The sequence below is a fragment of the Tenrec ecaudatus genome, chromosome 3 (assembly GCF_050624435.1).
Source record: "Tenrec ecaudatus isolate mTenEca1 chromosome 3, mTenEca1.hap1, whole genome shotgun sequence".
NCBI classification, from domain to species: domain Eukaryota; kingdom Metazoa; phylum Chordata; class Mammalia; order Afrosoricida; family Tenrecidae; genus Tenrec; species Tenrec ecaudatus.
The window spans coordinates 182953899-182981131 of NC_134532.1; the positions used below are offsets into that span (position 1 = coordinate 182953899).

Consider the following 27233-nt stretch of genomic DNA (forward strand, 5'->3'; position numbering starts at 1 on the left):
CCCTTCTCACCTCCACCAGACTCCTACCAACATCCTTCAAAGCCTACTCTATTATCTATTTCTAACTCTTTTCCACACACATCACTTTGTCAGTCAAGACAAAGTATACATCCTATTACACTTTCTTCTTGTATTGATGTTTGCATCCCAGTGTCTGTGGCGTTAAAATCCCACCATAGTTTAGGTATTTAACCGGTTGTCACTGAGTTGACTCATTGTGATTCTGTGAGGAGGGCTTCAATAAGTTCATGGGAAAATACAATTAAAGATAGTGGAATTTTTCCATGAACTTTTCGAAGCCACCTCATAGGAGTGTCAGGTGAGAACTGTGATCCATAGGACTTTCAATAGCTGGTTTTTCTTTCCAGAAGTAGATCACCAGACCTTTCTTTTCAAGGAGTCACTGGGTAAACTTGAACTTTCTTCCTTTCAGTTAGTAGCCAAGCACATTAAGGTTTGCACAACTCAGAGACTCCCACCCTTGAAAGGCTTACCCGATTCACCTAGCCCTGAGGGTCCCCACAGTGGTCGCTTTAAGGTTACCCATCTCCTGGGAAGGATTTTGGAACTGCAGGGGCAGGGGAGGTTATGTGTTGTCATAACCAGAGTGCTAACGGCAGTGGTGGTAAATATCTTGCAATACATGATACATAACCACCCACTGAAGAACTATTACTGCAATAGCCCACAATGATCTTCCCATCACTCTCTTCATTTGAATAAATATTTACTGAGTACCTATATATGCAAGGCACCACAAAGGAATGAAATATGAACCACAAACAGATCTTACTCGTAAGAAGTTTTAAAGTTGACACTTTGGCAGGGAAAAAAAAAGGATAATTAAGTGTACAGCATACAAAAGAAAATACGTTAATATTTTATATAATTTAAAGCTATATATGCAACCTATTAAGAGTACAGATCAGAGAGACTGGTTACAATGTGCTAGCTCCAACAGCTAAAAAGTTATATTAATTGTGATTAACCTTTCATAAAAGGCCACTAGAGGCCAGACATGTGCCAGTACAATACAGACAAGTCTAGAGCCTTCAGGAGACATCACTGTTAAACCATGCTCTAGCACCAAGTGGACACAAGGACCCTTTCACCAGTGTTGAGACATAAACTTCAGAGTAGCGCCAGTCCTAAGTAGTCAAGAAATGCAGGTGACAGATAGGCCACTGAAATAAGCTGCTTGGTTTTGAAGGAATACCAGGATCTTTGGTTGACAAAGGCCAAGTAGCAGCACTTAATCCCTGCTGGCACGATGATGGGCTTAGTTACATGCGCCTAAATACAAATAAACTCCTTTTCACAAAAGTCAGTCAAAAAACACTGCTACTTGAGTTCCAGTACTGGTATGCTCAAAACAAAAACCCACTGCCCTTGAGTCAATTCTGACTCATATTGACCCTATACAGGGTATCTGAGACTGTATATCTTGACAGGAGAGGACAGTCTTGTGTTTCGCCCATGGTGTGGCTGGTGATTTGAACCACTGATCTTGCAGTTAGTGATCCAACACCTAATCTACTATGCCACCAGGGCTCCTTAGTTCACACACACATAGGTTTATCAGAAACATGTTCAAACTATCAGTGGATGCCTGCAGACAAGTTCTCTCAGTTAAGACTCTTAGTTTTGAACCCCTGGCTATGGCAAAGAGACACCTGATTGGTGGTGGTGCTCTTATAAAAAAAAAAGACTCTTAGTTTTGTTACTCCCAAACTCTACAGACTCATTGTCATGAAGTCAATTCTAACCCATAGTCACCTTGTTAAGACACAGAACTCTCCCTGTGGATTGAAAGCTTTGTCTTTCTCCTGCAAAGAGGCTAGTGGTTTCAAACTGTTGACCTTGTGCCCAAGACAGAACCCACTACAGCACCAGGGCTCCTTTAGTCTCATTATGGTGCCTTGGGAAAAAGTTCCAGTCAACACAGTGGCTTCCAAGGGGATCTGCTGGGCCAGTTAAATTCAAGGTCATGGCAGAAGGTTATGGATGGTTTCTTGAAATTCCAAAGGAATAATCTTCATAGATTTTCCTCAAAGGATGATCACAGGGGCTTACTATGAAGATATTTTAAGAAAATTAGATACTGCAATAGTGAGAAAAAGGTCAGGAAATCAGAGGAATTTTGTTCCTTTCATGACAATGAATCTGATTATTCTCTAAGGGCAGAAAAGGGTTGCTTCCAGAGTTGTCTTCAGAGTCTAACACCATCCACTCTACAGCCCCAGTCTTGCCTGTTCACACTTCTTTAAGCTCTCAAAACTCAAAGAACACATACAAGGATTTAAGTCCTTGGAGGATAACTTACTGTTCTGAAAAGGTATAAACCTAGAGTGCAGTCTTTAGGGAAGGGCTAGAGAGATGAAAACACTGTCTGATGCCACGACCCTTTCATACAGTTCCTCATGTTGTGGTGACCCCCCAACCATCAAATTATTTTCGTAGCTACTTCATCACTGTAATTTTGCTACTGTTATGAATCGGGTAACCCCTGTGAAAAGGTCATTCAACTCACAAAGGGGTCACGACCTACAGGCTGAGAACTGCTGTTATAGACCTAGATGGAAGACATGCCAAGAAACTATAGCCTCACAATTTGATATTTTTGTTTAATCAAGGTTCCTATGATTTTACAGCAAAACTTTTGCCTTACCTTTGGTAAGGCAATTCCTACTCGTTCTTGTTGTTAAGTGCCAATGAGTCACATACAACAGAACAAAACACTGCCTGGTCCTGCAACATCCCACAATTGTTTCTATGCTTGAGCTCAGTTACAGCCACTGTGTCCATTGTCTCATTGAGAGCCTTCCTCTCTTTCTCTGCCACTCTAATTTACCGAGCATGATGTCCTTCTCCAAGGACTGGTCTCTCCTGACATATCCAAAATATGTAGGGCAAAGTCTCAGTGTTCTTGGCTCTAAAGGTGCACTCTGGTCGCGTTTCTTTCAAGACACAACACAACTGTTTATTCGTTTGGCAATCCATGGTATTTTCAACAGTTTTCACCCAAACCACAAATGTATTGAGTCTTCTTTGGTCTTCCTCAGATTCAATGTCTAATCTTCTCATGCATATGAGGCAAATGAAAATACTATAGCTTGTATCAAGTGCATCTTAGTTCTCCAACGGTCAATTTGTCCTGGATTCTGCATGTTGTTGAGAGCTCTTATCTGTACCAGTATAAATGCTCTGGTCTAGCTAGATAGTGGGAAAAGGAAGCATGATATTGGGGGGAAGGAAGCATTAAAGAACTAGAGAAATGTTGTGTGTTTTGTCTGTGTTACCGAACCCTGACTGACCCTTCTGTGAGGGGATGTCCAATTTTCCAATTGTTTACAAATGGGCATTGGGTCTCCACTCTGACCCTCCTCATTCACATTGGCATGATTGTTTTTAATCTTCTGATGCCTGATACCTGATCCTCTCAACACCTTGTGATCACACAGGCTGGTGTGCCTCTTCCATGTGGGCTTTGTTGCTTCCCTGCTAGATGGTTTTTTGTTTAAATTCAAGCCTTTAAGGCCCCAGATGCTATATCTTTTAATACCAGGGCACCACCATCAGCTTTCTTCACCACATTTGCTTATGCACCCACTTTGTCTTCAGTAATTGTGTTGGGAAGGTGGCTATCATACAGTGCTACATTACTAGAACAAACGGTTCTTGTACTGAGGTAAGATTTAGTCTATTTGTTTTCTTGTTGCATTTACATATATATAAACAAATATACCTGTATTTACATGTTTACATATACACATATATCTTTACTTTTTCTTCTTCTTTCCTCTTTTCTTTTTTTCTTCCTGCTCCACTGTCATGACTACACATCATTCACCTCTCAGATACAATTTGATGGATCAAACATGACCAGAAAAGCTACACCCTCCTTACCATCAATTTTAGAATCCTTACTATTCCCCTGTTCCTCTCCCCCACCTCATTATTGGCTCACCCATCACCTCCCCGTCTCTTCCGCTCCCATGGCCTCAGGAACCATCAGTCCAGTCGCCATCTTTGTACGATAGCCTATCCTGCCTATCTTTATACTTTTTCTTCTTTCAGCAACTTTTATTGAATAAAATAAATGGACTGTACCCCTAAGTCTATATTGTTCTAATGAGTACTTCTTAGGAGAATTATGATAAAGTAAAAAGATATATTAAATATCATTTTGTTAAATTATCAAACTGGTCTTCATGGACTATATAAGTAGAATATCCCTCATCACTCTCTATGCCTGACTCTCTTAATTTTTTCATAGCACTTTTCCACTTGATTGATTTGACTATATGATAATGTGCTATTGTCTTCCCCTTGACAAAGTACGTTTCAGTCAGTTTTATTTTGGTTCCTCATTGTAATTCCAGCTTACAACAGTACCTGGTGGGTAGTAGGTGCTCAATAAATACATCTTTAGTGGCAGAATCCAATAATTATCTGACTAAAAAGTATGTCTATAGTGTAACTTTAGGATGAGTCCTGGTGGCATAGTGATTACAGATTGGGCTGCTAACTGCAAGATCACTAGTTCAAAACTACCAAACACTCAATAGGAAAAAGATGATTGGGTTTTCTAGTCTTGTAAAGAGTTACAGTTTCAGAAACTCACAGGGGCAGTTCTACCCTGTCCTATACGGTTGCAATAAGTAGGAATTTACTCATATGGCAATGATTTTTAGTTTTATTCATTATAAAGAATCTGATATTTTAAAAATATTAGAGAAAGGTTTACTTGTGGTAATAAATTTTTTTCTGTATTTTCTTATCACATTATCCTATCAACTTCTTGTTTTTATTTCATCCTTCATATATAAAATTCAATCACTTTGAAATCCAAGGATTAAATAGCAGATGTCATATCAAATTGATACAAAAATTTATTCAAACTCATAAAATTATGTTCTGTACCTTTCTTTTAATATCCTTGCTTTCCATCAAGGTAAATTTGATACACAAAAGCCCAGACACTCTTTAAAACATATAATGTTAAATGTCAATTATAAATCTAATTTTCAAAATGTAATCAAGGGATCTAAAAGTAATTTCTGCTTAAAATGGGGTCAAGTGTTAGTTTGTGAATTTAAATGATGGTGTGTTTTATAATTAGTGTTCACTCTTATACCTCTCTGGGTTCTAATATACATTGCAATGGTTACAGAGAACTTACAAACAAAATTCAGGATTAAAGGGTTTATTAAGTAAGTCAACAAGTTGTAATGCCAGTGAGAAATGCTCAGGGTTGAGATGTTTATCACGACATGTTACATAGTTCTTTCAAGTCTGCTAATAAATGCCCCAAGCCTCATCCAGAAAGCATTAAGCTTTAGCTCTGTGGGTCAGCAAACCGAGAGTGCCCAGAGGCACCCTACTCCAAAGCCAGCCTCCTGTACAAAAGCCTTCAGTTTTACTTCTCCATGGGTTGTGAAGTCCACCACTTTGCTCCATGTTCTGGCTTCTGGTACGGCTGCAGCTCCTCTGATGCTAACAGTTGTCATCTGGATCCAAGAGGTTCACTGCATAGGGATCTTGGGTCCAGAGGAGGTGGTCCATTCCTGGCTTTTGCTGGTTAATGAGATCCCTGATCCTGCTTCTCAGAGGCTTCATTTTATTCACAGTGGATGGAATCTCAGGGAATCCTGTTCAAAATTATTCATAAGTGAGTCCTATCTTCTTCACATTTTCTTACCAAACCCATGGAGGGAAAGTCATTCATTTGGTGGGAGTAAGACACTTTGGCTAGTTGAGCCACATTAAATAATCCACTGCTCCTGCAGAGGAGACTACTTACTTGGCATTACAAGAGAAACTTTGACTTGTCATTGGAGGAGCGGCAGATGAGATCATGTCAACAGTGGCTTTTAAAGCTACAACTTCACTTAATTTAAATCACAATTAAGCAGGAACTAAGTGATATGGGTAGTCACCATTATGCAAACCTCACAAAGATTTTTAGAAAATATTTGTTTTAGACTAATAAATATTGATCACTCTAATCCTGTAGTCTTCAGTGAATCATATACATTGCATTAAAACACATCAAGAACACATTGTATTGTTCTTGTTCTGGTGTTCTGCAAGCAGAGGGTGGGGTTCCTGTTCTGGTATTCATTCCACGTGGTTTTTGTGCACAGTACTGAACTTCTATGTGGTTCCCGTGAGGCCTTACATGCTTTCCAGAAATTGCATGTACCTTTTGGGATTGTACTACCTGAAACTTCCCTTTCCCTCACAAAAGTCACTTGGATTACAAAAGTACTTCTTCTGCTGTATTAATTCTTTCAGTGTTTTGAAGCTGGAACCGAGGTTTACCACTCCCCAGAAACCTAACATATTTGGCTCCGCAACTTGAATAAAACCTCTGGACTCCACCTTTGAATATAGCTGAACTCGTGATCTTCTTCTGACTGATTGCCAAGATGGCCTCTCGAGATGGCAAACCAAGAAGGGAGCCTAACGGATCATCAATGGGAGCAAAGCAAAGACACAAACCCCCTGAGCAGCCCCCCTATATAGACTTCAGTCTAGGAGGGGCAGTTCCCGGAATGCCCCGGGACTGATAGGGAGGCAGTCATAAAGGTCAGCGGACAGACCCGGAATTATCTATGCTTTTTAAGAGCTTGTGTGTGTGTGTGTGTTTTCTTTTTTGTTTTTTTTTTGTTTCTCTTTTATTCAATCTTTTGTTTTCTTTTTGTCTTGTCTCTGTTATTGTTGTTTTGCCTACCTTTATAAGATAGACATGGGAAGCAAGTCCAAGGAGAAAGCAAGGGACCAACTGTTCCAGAGGGACTTGTAGGAGGAGGGGGAAAGGAGCAGGGAGAAAACAACACCATAGACAGGGGAACAACTAGGGAATTAAAAGCAACAACAAAGAGGATGTAGAGATCCTGGTGGTGTTGGAGCAACAGCAATCTAGCTGAGAGGAATTAGTAAGAGGTGAGTGTGGTGGGTGGAAGGAAGGTAAAAGGAAACAGAGGAAAGATGTAGTAAGAAAAGCTATGGATAGAGGAATAAACATAGGTGTGCTCCTGTGAATACATTAATTCATGAAAATAGAGGAACTGGTCTATGTACATATATTTATATGGCAATAAACTGAGGTAGTGGATAGATTTTGGGTCTCTGCTCAAGCCCTCCCTCAATGCAAGAGCACTTTATTCTAACAACTTGGCATTCTGTGATACTCACCCTCCCTAAACGATCGATCAAAATAAGTGCATAAGCAAATGTAGTGAAGAAAGCTGATGGTGCCCGGCTATCAAAAGATATAGTGTCCAAAAAAAAAAAAAAGATATAGTGTCTGGGGTCTTAAAGGCTTGAAGTTAAACAAGCAGCCATGGAAGAAGCCTGTGCGATCATGAGCTGTTGACAGAATCAGGTAACAGGCACCAGAAGACCCAAAACAAACCAAAAAAAAAACATAGTGTTGAGAACATGGGGAGTCACAGCAGAGACCCAAAATCCATTTGTAGACAATAGGACATCCCTTCATAGAAGGGTCACAAGGAAGGGGCGAGTCAACCAGGGTACAGTGTAGCACCAATGAAATACACATTATTCCTCTGGTTCTTTGAGGCTTCCTCGTCCTCCACTATCATGACCCCAGTCCTGCCTTTTAGTTCTGGCTAGACTGCAGCATGTATACTGGTACAGATAAGAGCTCTTATCCAGTTTAGACAAACCCCTCAGGAACAGAAATGGGAGTAGCAGTACTAGGAGGGTAGGGGGAAGGTTGGGGGGTAGGGTGAGAGGAAGGGGGAACCAATTGCAATGATTGACACATAATACCACCCCCTGGGGGTATAATGAACAGAAAAGTAGGTGAAGGGAGACAGTGGTTAGTGTAAGATATGAAAACAGTATTAATTTATATTTTATCAAGGGGTCAAGAGGGTGGGAAGGGGGTAGGGAAAAAAGAGGAGCTGATACCAAAGGGCTCAAACAGAAAGCAAATGTTTAGAAAGTAATGATGGCAACATATATACAAATATGCTTGATACAATGGATGTATGGAATGTTATAAGAGCTGTAAGAGCCCCTAATAAAATGATTTTTTTAAATAAATAAAAATAATAAAACCCACATTTTATTTAGTGGCATTCATGTTGGTGATTAAGAACTAAGTTCTGTCCCTGGTCTTGGCTCTGTAACTAATTTAGTATCCTATTTTACAGAGTTTTTCACCCACTATACAAACCTGAATTGTATCACATTATTTTGAAGATGCCTCTAGCATTTGGGAATTTCAGGATACTTTAAAATTTGGTCTTCTCGCAGAATTTGCTTTGTTTTAAAAATGGAATGCTAATTCAAAATCATTTAAATTTCTCTAACTTAAAAAAATATGATAGCAGAAAATGAGTTAATCATTTACCCAGGTTAAAAGATATCAGGAAAACCATGTACTTTTAATATTGACTTTAATTCTAGAAAAAATACCAAATACCTCTTCTTCAACCATATAAAAATCTAACATTGTAAGTATTAAAAAAAGAGAAAATTTGTGTTCTTGCAAATTAATTGTTGTTGCAAATGTCCTTAATAGATTTGGAAGGGAACAGAAAGATGAGAAAATAAACTATAAAACAATATGTAGATCCCTAAATTACATTCTGAAAAATGTATAAGTAATTGACACATCATCTATTTTAACAAGTCTGAGCTGTACCTGTAGTGTAACCAGAAAATCAGTGCAAGGGTTACTATATCCCTAATAACTTATATGTGATATTTATTGTTGTTAGGTGCCACTGAGTTGGTTGTAACTCATATGACCCCACATACGAAACAATGAAACACTGCCCAGTCCCATTTTATCGGGGGCTTGTACAACTCTTATCACAATCCATATATCCATCTACTGTATCAAGCACATGTGTACATTGGTTGCCATCATCAATCTCAAAACATTTGCTTTCTAGCCAGTATCACTTTTATGGAACATTCTGGCTATATTTATTCCACGATGGATTTATAGTTTTTTCTGGCATTCTACACTACTTTTGATATTCTCTGTCAACACCCAAATGCACCAATTCTTCTTCAGGCTTCCCTCTTCATCGTCCAACTTCCATATGCCTGGGAGGTGATAGAAAACGCCATACCATGGCACTTTCAGTAAGTTGTACAGTTTGTGGGAATCGGATATTTACTGAACTCAACTCAAAGAATGAATGAGTAAATGAGTGCCACACATCTTGACTTGAAAGGTCTTAAAAATCTAGTTGAAGAAGGCTTTGAATGAGACTTGCTGAATCACCAAGGAGTTTAGTGTTGACTTCACTTGAGCGGTAACGAGGTTCTGATTGAGGCTTTAGAAGCACACCTCAAGAAGATGGCTAGGACAACTGTGAAGAATGAGCTGGTGAGGAGAGGTATCATCAGTAAAGAAAGCGATGTAAAGGCTCTTCAGGTGAGAGAAACACATGGTTTAAATTTGACTGACAGCATGGGATCTGAAAGGTGGATGGATGCAACGATCTTGCAGGGTGTGTGAGGCAAAGCGAGAGAAGGAAGTGAAAGACGACAGCACTTTCAAGCCTGAGTGACTGAAAGAAGAGTAACATTAACAGAAATGAGAGTTTCAGAAGGATTGAGTGCAGCGCTAGACAAATTTCATTTTAATTATAAATGAGGGTAAGTAATAAAAATCTTGCTACTAGGGTTCCGGTTCATACATACATGGGCTTACTCCAAACAAAAGATGCTTAACTATGTCGCTCTGTAATGCACTTTTCTTAGTTCCATTATGCTGCCCTCAAAAGAAAAAAAAAGTGACCTATCAAAATACTGGCTTTAAAGGGGGATCTGATGAGGCAGTTAGGTCCCTGGAAAAGTAGTTCAGAAGGTAATAGCATATGCTTCTGGGGATTCCAACGTGGTCATCTTGATAAATTTTCTCAAAGGACAGAGGAGACTCACAAGGGCTTATAAAGAAGTTCTAAGAAGACTGAGAACTGCTGTAGTGAGAGAGAGGCCAACCATGTTTTTCCCTCACAACTAGGTCCTTGCTCATTCTTCCAGGGTAGCAAGGGCTGCCCTATGAACATTTTTGTTGGGAAACGTTGCATCATCCACCTTACAGTCCTGATCTTGCCACTTCAGACTTCTTTTTGTTCCCCAAACTTAAAGAAAATTAAAAAGGAACAGTATTTAAGGCAGTGGTTCTCAATCTTCCTAATGCTGTGACCCTTTCATAGAGTTCCTCACATTGTGGTGAACCCCTAACCATAAAATTATTTTTGTTGCACACTTCATAACTGTAATTTTGCTACTGTTATGAATTGGGCAACCCCTGTGAAAGGGTCATTCCACCCCCAAAGAGGTCGCAACCCACAGGCTGGGAACCGCTGCTCTATGGGATAGGGTATGGAACTGCTCTCTGAATTTCCAAGACGGTACTGTTTATGGAAGTAAAAGCCTCATATTTCCTCTGGGGAGCAGTTGGTAGTTTCGAACTGCTGACCTTGCAGATTACAGTTCAATGTGTAACAACAACATTTAACAGACTCCTTTTCATATATCACCCAAACAACTTATTCAGACAGTTCATTCATTTTGTTGAAATTATTAATTGAATGTCTGCCTTTAGTAGACTGTAAACTCTATGAAGGGTTTACAGAAATAACTAGGGTTTTTGAGACACTCAAAATGCAGAAACGTACATTTAATTTTTTTAACGTACATTTAATTTATGAACAGCAAAACAGCAGGACAAAAATACACAGAGGCATGTGTTGATTGCTAAGAGATTTGACAAAGGTCAAAGAGGTTATTTCCAGACAAGCTGGGCCTTTATGGGTAGTAAAAGTACCCACTCTTAAAATGAAAAGGACCCCAGTGGCAAAGTAATTAAAGCACTTGGCTAACAACCCAAAAGTTGGCAGCACGAACACACCACAGGGCTCTGTGGGAGAAAGATGAGATAGTCAATAGATAGTATAGAATCACTCTGAATCAGAATTGACTCCAAGGTCATCCTTTTGGGTATAAATGAAATCTGTAGTTGGTTCGTTCAATGGCAATTATAAATATATGTACATTCTCTTACACATTTGAACTTGAGCATATAAAAGCAAGTGTATTCACAAAGGTTTCCCATAGAGTTAATGCCGTATGATACAGGTCCCCTACTGGAGTTGGGTTCTCTCTGTTACATAAATTTAGATGAAACATCTAAATACAGAGAGGATATAAAAAACACTTCTGGAGGAATATAAATCCAAATGCACTAGACCAGTAGTCAGTCTGTGATGAGATAAAGAATTTGTGCCAGAATGTGAATTAGCACACTGAAGTTTTACCCTGAAAATAACATCCACAGGACCCAACAGTGTATGGCCTGAGGTAGTTGGTTTCCATTCTGGTGGGAGTGCTTTATTTCCTCATGGACCATGGACAAATGGTCGGCAGACCCACTGCTGAGCAAAGTCTCAGGCACTTTGAAGAGCCCTTCTTTCAATGTTGATGACTCGCCCCTAGTCTTTTACAGTTACCTGGCCTGTACCCAATTTGACAGCAAAATTTAATAACTCACTTTTCTTGAGGCTTTACAATGTATTCAACTTAATTTTCATGGAAAGACTTCTCTTAATACATTCATTACTATTTTTTAATTACTAGAACAAGTCTAATGTTAAAAAGAGGCTTGGGAACAAACACCACCTTTGGTTAGTTTCCAACTCAGTAGGAACAAGATGTCACTGGTCTTCTACAGAGCATCCACTGAGCCTTGGACTGTGTTGGCGCTGCTCTGTCAGTCCCCATTTACAGAAGGGACAGAAGAAATCGGCGTAAAGTAATAAGGAGGATGAGAGGCTGTTCGGCTCAAGAGTACTTCTGCTGTGTTTCTCCCACATTATCACTTTAAAGTGGTAGCCTAAGTGCCTATGTCAATAGCTAAGTCACTCACCAACTAATGATGTAATTTAAGCAACTCACTTCGCCTCCCTACTCTTGTTTCCTCTCCAGTGAAATGGGATTAAAGTAAATAGTGCCAGCAAGTCTAGATCTAACAGCAGTTACAATTTGTGAAGTACCTAACTATGCATAAGATGTAAAATACTTTATATTGAATAAGATATTCCACTGTCATAAAACTCCAATAAACAGGGGTCTTACACAACCCCTTTACAGGTGGACACTAACCAACCCAAAACCAAATTCACTGTTATACAGTTGATTCAACTCAGAGCAACCCTATAGGGCAGGGTAAAACCATCCTTGTGAGTTTCTAAGACTGTAACTCTTCACAGGAGTAGAAAGCCCAGCCTCTCAGATCACAGCCCAATTTGTAACCGCTATGCCACAGGGCTCCGTGGTGGACAATAAAGATAGGTCCATTGTGTCAGGTACCGTCAAGTCGGTTCCAGCTCATAGCTGACCTTAGGTGTGACAGAGGGAAACACTGCTTGAGCCTGTGCCATCTTCATACCTGTTGCTATGTGTGAGCCCACTGTAGCAATGATCCTTCAGGCACGTTTAAAGCCGAACTTCATGTATCTCGTTGAGCCCAGTGTTAAATTTGAATCCAGGTTTGACTCTAAAGACCAGGTGCTTTTAAGTGCACCACACCAGCTTACTTTCAAAACATTCTCGTGTACTACTCAGGCAGGTAAAACAGGTATTATCACAGATGAGAAAGCAGTTTCAGAATATGGCTGCCTTGGACAAGATTAGATCTCTAGTAAATGTATGGCACTGAGTCTACTCCAACTCATAGCAACCTTGTATAGGGGTTCTCAGGCTGTAATCTTAGAGACAACCCCGTCTTGCTCTGAGGAGATGCGTGGTGGGTTTGAGCCTGGACTTTGAGATGAGCAGCTCACCTGCTAACGCAGTGACAAGACTTGACTAAATTAAATGCAAGTAGGGTGATAACAGAGAAAGAGCACAAAGCTCTTAACCTCACTCCCATGCATCAATGTACTGTAACTGAGGTGATCATACTTGTAGTTAAATGCCAAAGTGGATTTACACACCAAATGCAAGTGTCTCATGGATTTCCCTCCATTTGGTTCCCTCCATTCTGCCACTATTTCTTTTATGGAGAAGCGCTGGCCCACAGGAATATCAACAATACTTTTTAACTCTTCAACTGTTTTCCTCACTGCCATGGAGTCGATTCCAACTGGGTCCTAGGCAGTAAGTCTTTACAGGAACTGAAAGCCTCATCTTTCTTCTAAGGAGTAACTGGTGGTTTTGAACTGCAGACTTTGTGGTTAGCAGTCCAATTCACAACCCACAACTCAGGGATCCTCTCAACTGCTTATCGGTATTTATATTTGGTAGTAAAACAAATGACTTAAAAAAATTTTTTTATTGTCATTTGGGCAAAATGGTTTTCCATTGAATTGACATTTTGTTTTGTGACACTGATCTCAATCCCTGCAAAACCTCCCACTTCCCGTTCCCTCTCTTTTCCCCATTCCTCTCTCTTTTTTCCTACCTTAAAATTATAGATTAGGTGCGGGGAGGGGTTACATGTCAGACTATCAACTCTGCAATTAGTGGTTCAAACCACTTAGTGACCCCAGCCCACAATGTTATCCCCCTTCCGCCTCCCCTTTTTCTTCTCCCTCTTACAGACCTCTGTCTGCCTTTTCCTCCATGTCTTCCCCCGTCAACCTTCTAGTGCACTGCTTCATCCTCCCAATGTTGCCTATCCTCCCTTTGGGACCTTCAAAGTCTGTTTCCTTCGGTATGCCAATCTGTGTCTTGGTTCTTATCCTTAATAGCAGTGGTCGCATACAATTGTTGTCTGTTGTGACCAACTTCACAAAGCATAATGTTCGCCAGGACCCTCCATATCATGGAGTAAGTCGAGGTTTCATCATGGATTTTTAGTGAGGCTTATTATTCTGTGCATATGTACCAAAGCTCCTTTATCCATTCTTCTACTGATGAACATTTGGGCTGCTTCCAATTTCTTGCTCTCGTCAACAGTGCTGCAATGAACATGGGAGTGCACACATCTGTTCATATTATGGCTCTTATTTCTTTAGGGTATGAAGAACTATTGCTGGATCACATGGAATTTCTATTCCCAGTTCTTTGAGGTAGCATTGTACTATTTTCCACAATGGTTGTACAATTTACAGTCCCACCAGCAGTGTATCAGCGTTCCAATCTCTGCAGTCTCTCCAGCACATTTTCTGGTTTTTGTATTTTTTTAAACTTGGCCTGTCATTGTCAGTGTAATATATCTATCTCATCATTGTTTTGATTTGCATCTCATGGATGGCTACTGATAATGAACATTTTTCATGTTATTCTGGATGTTATTTTAGGTGAACTATCTGTGTATGTCCTTTGCCCACTCTTCAATTGGGTTATTTTCATTTTTGTTATTGAGGAATTGCAGTTTTCTGTAGATTTGAAAGATGAGCCCCCTGTCCTGTATATCATTGCTAAAGATTTTTCCACCAGTCCACGAGTTTTTTTTTACACTTTTGATGCACAGAGTGTTTTATTTTTAGTAGGTATCGGTCATCTATTTTGTTGTCTACTGTGTATGCTGCCTTCATTATATTTGATGGGATGCCTATGCCCTGTAACAGGGCCCTTAAATTTATCCCTATTTTTTTCATTGACCATCTTTATAGATCTGGGATTTACAATCAGGTTTTTTAGCCATTTTGAGCTCATTTTTAATGCAAAGGTGAGGTGTAGGTCCTGAGAAAACTCAGGGCTAGTAGTCGGAAATCTTCAGCTGCTCCATGGCAGAAAGATGAGGCTTTCTACTCCTATAGCGAATTACAGCCTCGGGAAACCCACAGGGGCAGTTCTACCTTGTCCTACAGAGTCACTATGAGTGAGACTTAACATGATAACAGTTTGGGTGTTTTTGGGTTAAATGTATACTGGGCTTTAACACTTCTGTGTGTAAATAAATAAAAAACAAAATAATTTTTTTAGTTGTGTGTGAATTAGGTGAGGATTTACAACTCAGATGATCAGTTTTGTATTTGATAATTCATACACATTTTGTGGTAGCTCATTAAATACAATGCTCTCAATGTCCATCACGTATCCTACTCCTTGTTTCTTCCTCCTTCTCAAATCTTCGGAACTTTGGCCTTGGGTACATGCTGTCCCCTTTGGCTCTTAAGTGGTTAATTATTCTACTGCAGGGGTGAGCTCAGTTCTAGACCTGAAGGGTAAGGCCCAGAGTCTTTTTATGACCAGTAAGCCTCGTCTCTTTTATAATTTTGACTTTTGTTCCCCATTCTCTCCCACTTTATGAAAACACAAACAGCTTAAACTCACTACCATCGAGTCAATGCAGACTCCTATTGACCCCCTGTGGGATTCCGAGACTGCAACTGTTTTCAGGAGTAGAAAGCCCAGTCTTTCTCCTTCAGAGCCACTGTATTCAAGACCTTTTAATGCGATCCTTAGCAGCACAGTCAGTAGTGGTAGCTGGGTACCATCTAGATTTTCCGGTCTCAGGATCATGAAGACTGATGTTTGCATGATCCATTAGTTCATTGGACTAATTATTCCTATAAAATCTTTTTTTAAAAGCTTGTTTACAAAAGAACTATAATGACTATAGCATGATGGTACCAAAATCTTGGGTTACTTTAATGCCCTCTGATTTGGTGGGTGAAATGATTTGCCACCCGCTCCTTACATGTTATAAATATGGAGATATATTTGCTGTGACAGAGCAACTGTAATACCACCAAGATGACAGGGAATGGCTCCTATCTGATGTTAAGTATGTAGGTGCTAAGACACCGAAGGAGTTTTTCCATCAAGGTGAATGGCAATGTAGACAATAAAAGTGGAAGCAAAATATTTATAAAACCTTTTCCCCTATCTGTATTTAACCTTCAGTTAACTCTTAAGCTTTGTTCCCCTTGAAACCTGATATAAGTTGATATATCAACGTGCTACTAGGCAATTTTACTTACACAAAAAATGATCCCCTACCCTAGTAAATTGTATCTGGACTTGGAGGAACTATAAATGCACGAGAAATACCTGATAAGGAAGCCAAAGCTAACTTTCTTGACTGATAGGTCTCTTGTAACTGGCATGTCCCAGCCTATGGAGTGGTATGAGACAGTTGCTCCTATGGCACAAGAGGCTTTTAAGTTGAGTGGCTCCTACCCATCTGAAGTGAGTTTCCTCCCTTGCACCTAAGCTGGCACTTGGATCTCTCTCCCGGATGGCTCTACAAACTGCATGGGCTGCAAAAGGGATGACTCCCACTGATGAGGACCATTGGATGCTGCCTGGCTGACAAGCTGTGGCTCTTGTCTCGTATCCTTCTGAGGAGACCATCTATGGTAGTTCTGTGAGTCTGAACATTTAGCTGAACAGCAGAAGATCCCTTCATGTACCTACTAAGAGGATAAGAACATCTTAAAGGGATAGTCCAGATCTCCCTCAATCTGGAGCCCAAGTCTTTTCTCTTTTGGTTTATCTTTTTAGCCCAACGTATAAGGGGCTTCAAAAATATTTGTGAAACTAACAGAATTAAGAGATAAGGGATCCCCCACCCCAAATGTTTTGTTGTTCGTATATCCTGATAAATCCCACCTAATATCATACATAGCTTCCACTCACCTTCTTCTATTACTACAGTATTCTTTTTCTGAGAATCCCTGTTCCTGGTCACATATGGAACCTCTCCATGGCTCACTGCCTCAGTCGTTTGCTGGCAGTTTTCAACCAATAAGAAAGGAGGTATTACACACATAGAACATGCAATGGAGCTATGCTAGAGAAGTTCAGTACATAAAGCTTACGAAGAAAGAAAAAATCATGAAATTTATTAAGAATAAAAGTATGTTTTGATGGTGGGATATGGCAATAGCATCTTAAAATGTTCAATATTCAAATAAGATAGTGTTTAGGAGACCAAACTGGATGAGAGGCAAACAAAGAGCAAGGTTATTTCTTCCTGCGTCATTAGCCTCAGAAGCAAGGAGCCTTACACAGGATCAGGATGGGAGGCAGGTGACATGCAAGAACGAGACTATCAGAGGGTGAAAGGATTAATGAAGGATTACAGTGAGGATGAGCCTTGCCAGGGTCCAGGAGGAGGCATTACCTGCTACAAGTCAGCCCCATCTCTACTTTCTTACCCTGATATTGTCATCAGTCTGTCCCACTAGAAGGTTTAAACTCATGCTAATTGTGCAGCAGAATGTTCTATGGCATCTCAAGATGCAGGCTCCTAGAACTGCCTCCTCCTCAATCACCAAGCTCCCACAAACAGTACAGGAGCCCGTCAGCAACCCTAACTTGTCATGCTGAGAGGCCAACTCTAGTATTTCCAGGCCTAACTGTGGCTAACCTCTGAGTATTACCCAAGATGTGGCCCTTAGGAAAATCCAGATCTTTTGGAACGATTAAAGGCTCGTTACTTTTCTTCAAGTGTGTGAGCTCTTGAGGTTAGAACACCCATTTAACTGCAAATGAGAAAACGTCATTAGAGAAAAAACTTAAGTAGATGTAGAAAGAGATTTTGGCAAGAAATTCTAAAGACCTGGAGAGACGGAAAGAAGCCCTGGCCCCTGACTTTCTATTATTGATCGGGCGACCATTGCCTCCTTAGGCCACCCCCCTACCCCCGCCAAACAAGCAAAACAACAAAAAAAGATCAAACTTACTGCCATTAAGTTGATTCCAACTCACAAAAACCCTGTAGGACAGAGAACCACCCCTGTGGATGTCCAAGACTGTCGATCTTCGAGGGAGTAAAAAGCCTCTTATTTCTCCCATAAACCAGCTGGTAGTTTCAAATCGCTAACCTTGGTGTCAGCAGCCCAGTAGAGTCTAAAACTAGGAAGCACTTCTTGCCCTTAGGCACTGTGACATTGATCTACATTCCTCTTTCATTAAACACTCATTTGCTTAAGCTAGTTTTAAGTAAATTCCTGTAATTGGTTATGCTATGATAACAAAAGGCATGTGCATGCATGTGTATACAAACACACACTTGGGTTTTATCCTGTAGGAAATTTCTGTTACTGTTGTTTCCTTAAGGAGAAAATGAAAGAGAGAACTCAAATACAGCCATTTTCTACTATGGTTGTATACTCCCCATTTATCTTTGTATCCTCATAGGCCCCCACTGTGCCTGATACACATCATATCTAAGTGTTTACTGAATGGCAATTACATTAAAAAAGAATGACATTCACTTGGCCAAAATAGTACATCTAATTGTTCTGTTTGAAGAAGCATTTCATTTCCAATTAGTGTAAGATGTTCTTTTCAATTCTCATCAGCCTAGTTCTATGACTAAACACAAGATACATTCACAAAGAAATATTGTGTTCAGCTTTCCAAAGAGAAGACTGAAAACCATAATTTGGATTTGACTTATTCAGGTTGTGTGATAACGCCTAGCACCACAAAGGCCACTGGGTGGAGTTGCCAGTAAAAGTATTCACAGACTAATCCATCTCTCCTCCACTGGGGTACATGGTAGTGCTGCCTTTCCCCACCTGCTTAAAGTGGGGTGTGGCACTATAACTAGTTTGGCTACTGAAATGACAGTGGAAGTTACACACGACACTTCACGTGCTGGGCCTTGAACTAGAATGTGCATCCATCAGACCCCCTTCCTTGACCTGTCCACTGAGGGAGCATGTGTCCAACTACAACCTCTGACAGCATGAGCCTCCAAGGGAACACCAGGCAGAGCTCTACTGCTGAGCCTGGCTGCAGATGTAAACCTGGTGTTTTAAAATGCTACAATGTGGGCGTCTTTTGTTACCATAGCATAACTGATCCTGCCTGATGTAATTAGAAAATCTTTTTCTCATAAGTGGAGTGGACACAATGAATAGCTTGGTCCTCAATATAGCTGCAGAATGATCACATGGCTTAAGCTATTTTCATATAGAAATCTCCTTCATTATCCATACTCTTTCTGCAAATTTTTTAATGAATCCTTCATTCGCTCAACTTTTATTTCTTAGGTTCTGAAACTGAGAAACCAAAAATATTTGGGTTGGATGATTGCAGGGAAGATGAATTATTTAATATGGTTCTTCTAGCCAAAGTCTCTAACTCCCACCAATCAAGGTTTCCCTGCATGGGTCTGGTATGAAGGTGGGGGAAGAAACTGATAAGACTTCACCTGTGAGTAACAGGGAAAAGGATTCCCTGGAGTGCCATCCTGCTGTGTATAAAATGAGAAGCTTGAGAAGGGATCTCATTACCAGCAAGAGCAAAGAGTGGGAGCACGTTCACCGGACCTGAGACTCCGGAGCAGTGAACCTCTTGGATCCAAAAGACACCTATACACATCAGAGGAGCAGGAGTCAGAGCAGGAACAGAGGAGTGAACTTCCCAACCCACGGGGCAAGCAAAGTTGAATGCTTTTGTGCAAGAGGCTGGCTTGTGGACTGGGGTGCCTCTGAGCACTCAACTGGGGAAGCTGGGCTTGCTAACCCACAGAAGTGAAGCCTTTTTGACTTGAGACTTACTGAAGCGGGGAGCCTCTGGGCACTGAATTCAGGAAGCTGGGTTTGCTAACCCAAGAGTTTGAAGTACATGCCTTCGGGTTGAGGCTTCCAGCAAAGTATGTTCCTTTGGACAGCCCTAAAAGAACTTTGTAACATATCCTGATAAACAGCTCAACCCTGAGATTTCTCAGTAGCACGGTAACTTGTTAACTTCCTTCATAAAATCTTTAACCATGACTTTTGTCTGTGAGTTCTGTGTATCCCTTGTCATGGATACTAGAATCCAGAGAGGTAAAATAGAGAACACTAAACAAGACAACATAATCATGCCCTCCAAACTCTTGCCATTGTACTCAGGAATGGAACACATGTAGATAGTGAAGGACACCAGATACATTGCACTTACACACTATAGCTGTACATCTACTACACAGCACCTATAGACTCCTAGTATTTATCCATTAACAAGCTGTTCACTGTCTTCATTCAAATCTTACAAATGAGGAACCAGATTGAGAGGGTCAGAAGCTGGCTAGCAATAACCCTGCATATTCACAGTACAATCCCAGATTCTCTGCTTCCAAATCCCATGCTCTTTCCAGCATGTCCTATAGTGTCTCTGAGAGGCTTTTTTACAACCACAGAGTTGGATGACTTAAACTTGCATAATCCTAGTTAGTGTAATTCAAGACACTGAGTACCATGAAAAACAGAAGAGAGAGAAACCCTAGAGATTATTTGGTCTAATGTTGCAACATGTAAGATGAATTGCAAGAATGCTGGGGAAAAGTCACTTTCCTTTGATCTACAGTATATTAAAGTTCTGACTTTGATTATATTCACTTTGGCCCTTGCCAGATTGTCTCCCTTCAAACTCTTCTCTAGCTCTGAAAAACAGAAAGTACCCATGAAGAATGGCCTGAAGGGTATGCAATCGATCCATCCCTGTAGGCTCAGTTATTCTCCATTTGTGTTCCACAGCCAAATAAACTTGGCAAAGCTCACAAACTGAGTGTTACACTTTTTAAAATAAAAGTAAACGAGCACTACTATATTAAACTTCCAAGACACTCTCTGGTAAAAGACTACTGAAATCTGTCCGACCCAGCATCCTCACCCTCACTTGAGCTCAAATTCCTTTTTTCAGAAAACAAACTATTGAGTCACATTTCTGAGAACACAGTTTGGGACTTTTCTAGGTGATCCTAAATGTTATGAATGGATTGAAGTAAAATTTCTGAGAATTCATCTTTAGAATTTTAGCACTGCTTTATGTTAAAGAACACTGAAGAAATAGTCTCAGATTCATTAATTTCTACTGGGATAGTTTAAAGATGCTGTCAATTGCATCACATAGTTCCCTTTTTCTTAAGGCCCATGAGAATCTGTATCTCTCAGGTCTCATTACAAGAAAATGCTCTGCTTGCCAGAAGAACGGTTTTGTTTTGTTTTTTTTTTAACTTAGAATTAAAAACACACTGAAACTTACTTTGCCTCTCCCCCCTACCCCTCTTCCCTTTTTTTTCCTGGCTTCTAGGAAGTCCAGAGCCAAAACTGTGACTCACCTCTAGTACAAGATCCTATTTTAAAAAATTTTTTTATTGGGGGCTCTTACAGATCTTATAACAATCCATACATACATCCATTGTGTCAAGCACATTTGTAGATATGTTGCCATCATTTCCAAAACATTTTCTTTCTACTTGAGCCCTTGGTATCAGATCATTTTTCCCTCCCTCCCTTGGTAATTTATAAATTATTCTTTCATGTCTTACACCGACCACTACCTCCCTTCATCCGCTTTTCTGTTGTTCGTTCCCAAGGAAGGGGCTTACATGTCTATCACTGTGATCAGTTTCCTCCCCCCCCAACCCTAACCCTTACTCTCCTGGTATTGCTACTCTCATTATTGGTCCTGAGGGGTTTATCTGTACTAGATTCCCTGTGTTGCAAGCTCTTATCTATACCAGTGTACATGCTGGCATCTAGCTGGATTTGTAAGGTAGAATTGGGGTCATGAGAGTTGGGGGGTGGGGGTGGGGGAGAGATTAAAGAACTAGAGGAAAGTTGTATGTGTCTTTTTTAAAATCATTTTATTGGGGGCTCGTACAATTCTTACCACAATCCATACATACATCCATTCTGTCAAGCACATCTGTGCATTTGCTGCCCTTGCTATATTGCAGACTGACTGGCTCGTCTCTTCCTTGTGACCCTTCTATAAGGGGAGATGTCCAATTGTCTAAAGATGGACTTTGGGTCTCCACTCTGCCCTCCCCCTAATTCATATCAATATGATTTTTTGTTTTGTTTTGTGTCTTTGATGCCTGATACCTGATCCCATTGACACCCCATGATCACACAGGCTAGTGTGCTTCTTCCATGTGAGCTTTGTGGCTTCTCAGCGGCTTGTTTATCTTCAGTCCTTTAAGACCCCAGATGCTATGTCTTTTGATAATGGGCACCATTAGCTTTCTTGACCACATTTGCTTATGCACCCGCTTTGTCTTTAGCAATCGTGTCAGGGAAGGTGAGCATAACAGAATTCCGGGTTATTAGAACAAAGTGTTCTTGCATTGAGGGAGTTCTTGAGTGGAGGTCCAATGTCCATCTGTTGCCTTAACACTTAACAACTAAATATATGTACATAGATTTCCCTATCATTATATATAAATATATTTACATATGCATATGCCTGTATTTAGACTTCTATAAATGTCCTTTGCCTCCTAGTTCTTTCCTCTATTTCCTTTTACTTTCCTCTTGCCCCACCATCATCATGTTCGGCCTTCATTTGGGTTTCAGTAATTCCTCTTGGCTACATTGCCCTTGATCAAACAACACCAGGCATCCTACACCCTCCTCGCCATCGATTTTAGGTTGCTTGTTGCTTCCTTGTCCCTAAGTTTGTTGACATACCACTTCCTTTCTCCTGGCCTCCCCCTCTCCTGTGTACCCCGGAATTGTCAGACCCATTGTTTTCTAGTCTGGATTGTTTACCCGCCTATCTTATCTAGATAGACAGGTAGACACAATAATAAGCACAAACACAAGACAAACAAAACAACAAAGTAAACCAAAACAAAAAAACACCACCACCCAACAACAAAAGAAAAGCCTATTAATAGTTCCAGGTCTGTTTGGTGACCTTTATGAGTGTTTGGTGACCTTTATGAGTTTTTTTCTGGTTAAGTTTGATGGGGTGCCACGCTATAAGATTTTGTCACATCTGTTTGGTATTGCCATATCCTTTGACTTGTCTTTTTTGTATGTTTTGCTCTGTGTAAGGACCCTGGTGACATAGTGGGTTAGGCACTGGGATGCTAACAGCAAGGTCAGCAGCAAAACCTACCAGCTATTCCCCGAGATAAAAATGAGGCTTTCAGCTCCTGTAAAGGGTTACAGCCCTAAAAATCCTAGGAAGCAGTACTATAGAGTCAGACCTGTTTCATGAGCCAGCAGTGCCTTCATGGCCGTCGGTTCGGTTTTAGTTGTCTGTTTCCTGCTATCAACCATCTTATCAGTTCATTTTACCTTTTCCCTCCCCCTATTACCTCAAACTATCCGAACATTCATGTTTGCGTTAAAGTATTCACATAAGTCATGACAAACTAAAAGATCATCCGCATTAATAGTGAAGTCAAATCTGTAAACACTTAAAACCAGATTGGGGGTGGTGGTGGTGGTGGTAAAATCATTACTGCTTTCTGTCATCCAAAAGGAAAGACTTACTGAACTTTTTTTCTCAGAGAAAGGAGAATTAATATTTATAGAGCAACTACTAACTGCAAGATATTTTAGTGAATAAACAACAGCTCATTTTTAAAAGCAAGAAGCAAGGTCATTTGCATATGCATAATCCCTAGAGAGATGCACAAGAAATGGGTAAGACTGAGTTTTGGGGGGCTCCAGCGGGGTGGAGGGGGCGATTCTGTATAATCTTGAGGAGTGGCGATGGCACAGTAGGTAAAGCACTGCACCCCACCGACCGCTCTGCCCTAGAAAGATGAGGCCATTAGCTTCGGTAGATTCCAGCTTTGGACGCCCTATCGGGCAGTCCCGCAGCTTGGTGATTAGGGGGAGGGGGGGCGCTTCATGGCAATGATTCTTCGGTACCTCGAATGGTGTGGCTGTGTCATCTATCCAAAACTAGTTTTAAAAAGCGAACGAAGCGCTAACCAAGTGATCGTCGATATTTTACTCTTCGTCTCGGGAAACTTTTCTCCTTCTCTGATCCCAAGGTAGGCACGGAAGCTTCCACGGGAAAGTTTATGGCAGGCACGCGGGATCTCGTGATGGCCAAGTCCCCTTTCCGTTTCTCCACACTCGGGCGGGGGTGGGTGGGTGAGGCAATTAATTCTTAAAACTTAAGACTTAGGTTATTAGGTTATGACAGCCAGCGAGGGAGGGAGGGGGGGTGGTAAATCACCCGGAGCGGCTTCCAAGCTCTTTGACCAGACAGGACTTGCAAGCAGCCCGGCTGCACGCCCTTCAAACTTTACACTACTTCAGGGCGGCGCGGGGAGGCCGGGCCCGGGTTCGAGCCCCGGGCGCGCACGCTGCGCCCCGTCCGGCCCCCGCCCCGCACGACGGAGCCTCCGAGCCGCCCGCCGAGGGGCTCGGCGCTGGGCCCGGAGACGCGCGGGCGGCCGCGCGGGGGGTGGGGGGCCGGGGCCGGTCGCGCGGCGCCGCCGCCCCGACGCCGAGGAGAAAGTCGCACTTACCGCGTCGGGCTCCGGCGGCCACCGGGGGTCACGGCGGGGCGGGGCGGCCAGGCGGCCGCGGCAGGGCCGGCGGGGGCGGGGGGGCAGCGGGCCGGAGAACGGGACGCCGGGCTCCTCGGGCGCCCCCAACCCCTTCCCGGCAGCCTCACCCCCGGGGCCGGCCGGCCCGCAGCGGGCCACTCCCCCTCCGTGTGGCTGCACCGGGGCGCGGGGCGCTCACTCCGGGGGCAGCCCTGAAGGGGGCGAGCGGCCGGCCGACTGAGGGGGCCGGGCCCGGCTCGCCCGTCAGTCACGGCGCGGCGCGAGTGGCCGCCCGCCCCGCCCTTTCCCGCAGGCCCCGCCCCTCCCTTTCCCGCAGGCCCCGCCCCGCCCCCTCCCGCAGGCCCCGCCCCCTCCCCGCGGGGCCGCGTGCTCCCGGGCCGCCGCTGCTGCCTGGGCCGCTGCCGGGGACACGCTCTTGGCGTTCCTTCTCGGAGTACTGTGCTCGCAGACGGCCGGGCCGGCGGGCCCGGGGAGCGGGGAGAGAAAGGGGCCGAGGGCTGGGCGGGGTTTGGGGGAGGAGGGGGCTGGGCGCGGCGGACCTGACAAAGATTCCGTTTGTTCCCGGCCCCCAGAAACTGGGATGGGAGAATTCCTGGGGGTGGAAGTTTAAGAAGAGGTCCCTCTGCCGGCCTGGAAGGCGATTAGAGAAGCCAGCCTGTGATTTTGACTCTGGAGAGCGAGGGCTGTGGTGTCCTAGAGCTTTGAGGGAGCCGGCCTCGCCTGCAACCCCCCGCCCCCTGCCATCCTTTCCTGGCAGGAATCTCTTCGTTACGGTGCCCCAGATAGTGTGTGCCCCAGCAGTAAACCCTCAACACTGCAGTGGCATCATGGAAATAGGACAAAAGGAGGCTTCCCACATGCAAAGACGCTCAACTCCTACTATATGCTGTGTGCTGAGAATAGGAATTTATGGAGCACCTACCTGCCCAATAGGAGCCCTGATGGCGCCATGGGTTAAGCGCAGGCCTGTTCGGCCACCAGCAGAAGAAAGATGTAGCCCCCCTACTTCCCTAAAACGGACAGCTTTGTAAATCCTACGGGGCAGTTAAAACTCAGCACCTTACGGTTCTAACCATCAAGCCGACAGAGGGTTTTTGTTGTTTTTAAACCAAGTCCACTGCCATCCAGTGGATTCTGACCCACGGGCCCCTATATAGGCTTTCCAGGCTGAAAGTCTTTATGGGAACAATAGCATCAACGGTCTCCCATGGAGCAGCTGGTGGGTTAGAACCACCGACCTCACAGACGCTTCATCCACAGTGCCACCAGAGATCCTTTGTGGTTTTTGGGAATCTGATGACTACTAACCTAAAGAGCTCTCCATAAACTCATCACGCTTGAGCAGGGCATCTGCCCTCGTGGAGTTCGGGGGTGGGGCAGGGAGGGGGCAAGGAAGAGGGGCTTTCATTCTTGGTTTTAGACTGATGTGCAAGGGGTTCACTTCATTTTGGTTTTGAAAGCAACTTTTACATGCCTTTATTTTCAGACTTGGTGTTGCTACTCTCAACTAGGCATCTGATTGACTGTGGTTGTTCCCCTGTAAAATCACGCTCGCCCAGGAAATCTTGTAGTATGTCTTCAGAATGAACACCCAATGGTAGCGGGTGGTTCCGCAGGCGGATGTGCAAGTTATTAGCAGATTGACATTGTGGCAGCTGCGGAGAAGGCTGGGAGATCTGTTTAGGGATGTGTGGTTCACCCACTCCACCCCTCCCTTCCCACTCCCCTGGGAAAGTGACTAGAAAAAGCAACAAAAAAAAACACTGAAGCCAATTTGTGAACTGCTAGTTCAAAGGGAAGCAAATGTTACAATCAGAAAGGAGAAGCCTTCCAAATTCCACCCCTGAAGACCTCACCCACAACCCCCCCCCCTGGCTCACACTCTTTTCAGAACTGCAGATCACAGGCTCACAGATAAAACTTACTTCAGTAGTGTTGTCCATTAAGTAAAAAAATAAAATAAAATTTGCGTAAACCAAAGCCTGGACTTTGGGAATTTAAGCACTTCTTTCCAGCCCTCATTTTCTTCACAATGTTAACATTTGTGCATATTAACAGCAAATAATATTCTGCTCATAGTCACCATCCCCCCCAACACACACACGCACACACACACATACACACACGCACGCACACACACACACACATACATACACACACATACACACACACACAACAGTTTTTTACTGTTCACTGTTGGAGTTTTTACTCCATCTTTAAGTCCATAATAAAAGATCCAGAAGCATCACTATTCCAGTCAAAAGTTGAATCCCAGTATAAAAAATAGGAATTCCCAGACACCATGTCCTTTTGTTCCTAACACATGAAATGCATTGTTCTATCCTGAGATTTTTTCATTTGTTTTACTAATCTGTGTTTTCAGCTAATTTGTTCCACTACTCCAATTGAAAAAAACAAACAAAACAAAACGCTGCCATGGAGTTACTGCTGACTCATAGTGACCCCCGCCCCCTTTGGCTTCCAGATTAACTAACTATGGGAATAGAAAGCCCAGCCCTTTTCCCTCTGAGCGGCTAATGGTTTCAAACTGCCTACTAGGCATAGTTGCGACATCACCGCGGCTCCTACCCCCATAAAAGCCAGTCAAATAAAGCATGCCTGCATGATGTGATTTCCCGCTGCATCTCGCTGCGCTCCTCCACGCGGGCCTCTGGTTCTGCAGACACACTTGCCTGTTCAACCTTCGGTGTCCCTCTGACTGGAAGATTTGGGGCTATTCTGGTCATATGTCTGGCTGAATGTGTGGATGAATGGTCCTGTTCCCGACCACTCGGTAAACCTGCACCCCCCCCCCACCACTGTGAGCAATATACCTCAAACTGGTCCATCTTCAGGGATTAAGGAAACAAAAGACCTGTGAATCTGCCCTGCTGGTAGAAACTTTACAAAAAAAACGAGGCAGGGCTGAGGGCTGTCAACCTCCTAAGACTCAACCAATGAGGAACTCAATTAGGAACGCACAAACTAGGACCTATGTACTGCTCGGCGAAACCATTGTTGGGCC

At 42.6% G+C, this 27233-nt stretch overlaps 1 protein-coding gene across 3 annotated transcripts in view; it reads right to left on the bottom strand.

The window, feature by feature from the left end:
• Positions 1 to 24448, bottom strand: part of KLHL5 (kelch like family member 5) — an 87834-nt gene extending 63386 nt beyond the window's left edge. The window contains exon 1 of one of the 3 annotated variants that reach the window (XM_075544431.1): positions 24167 to 24448. The gene's annotated coding sequence lies outside the window, so the exon portion shown is untranslated. The remainder of the gene's footprint in view (positions 1 to 24166) is intronic. The other 2 variants (XM_075544430.1, XM_075544432.1) reach the window with 2 other exon arrangements.
• Between the last annotated feature and the right edge of the window lie 2785 nt (positions 24449 to 27233).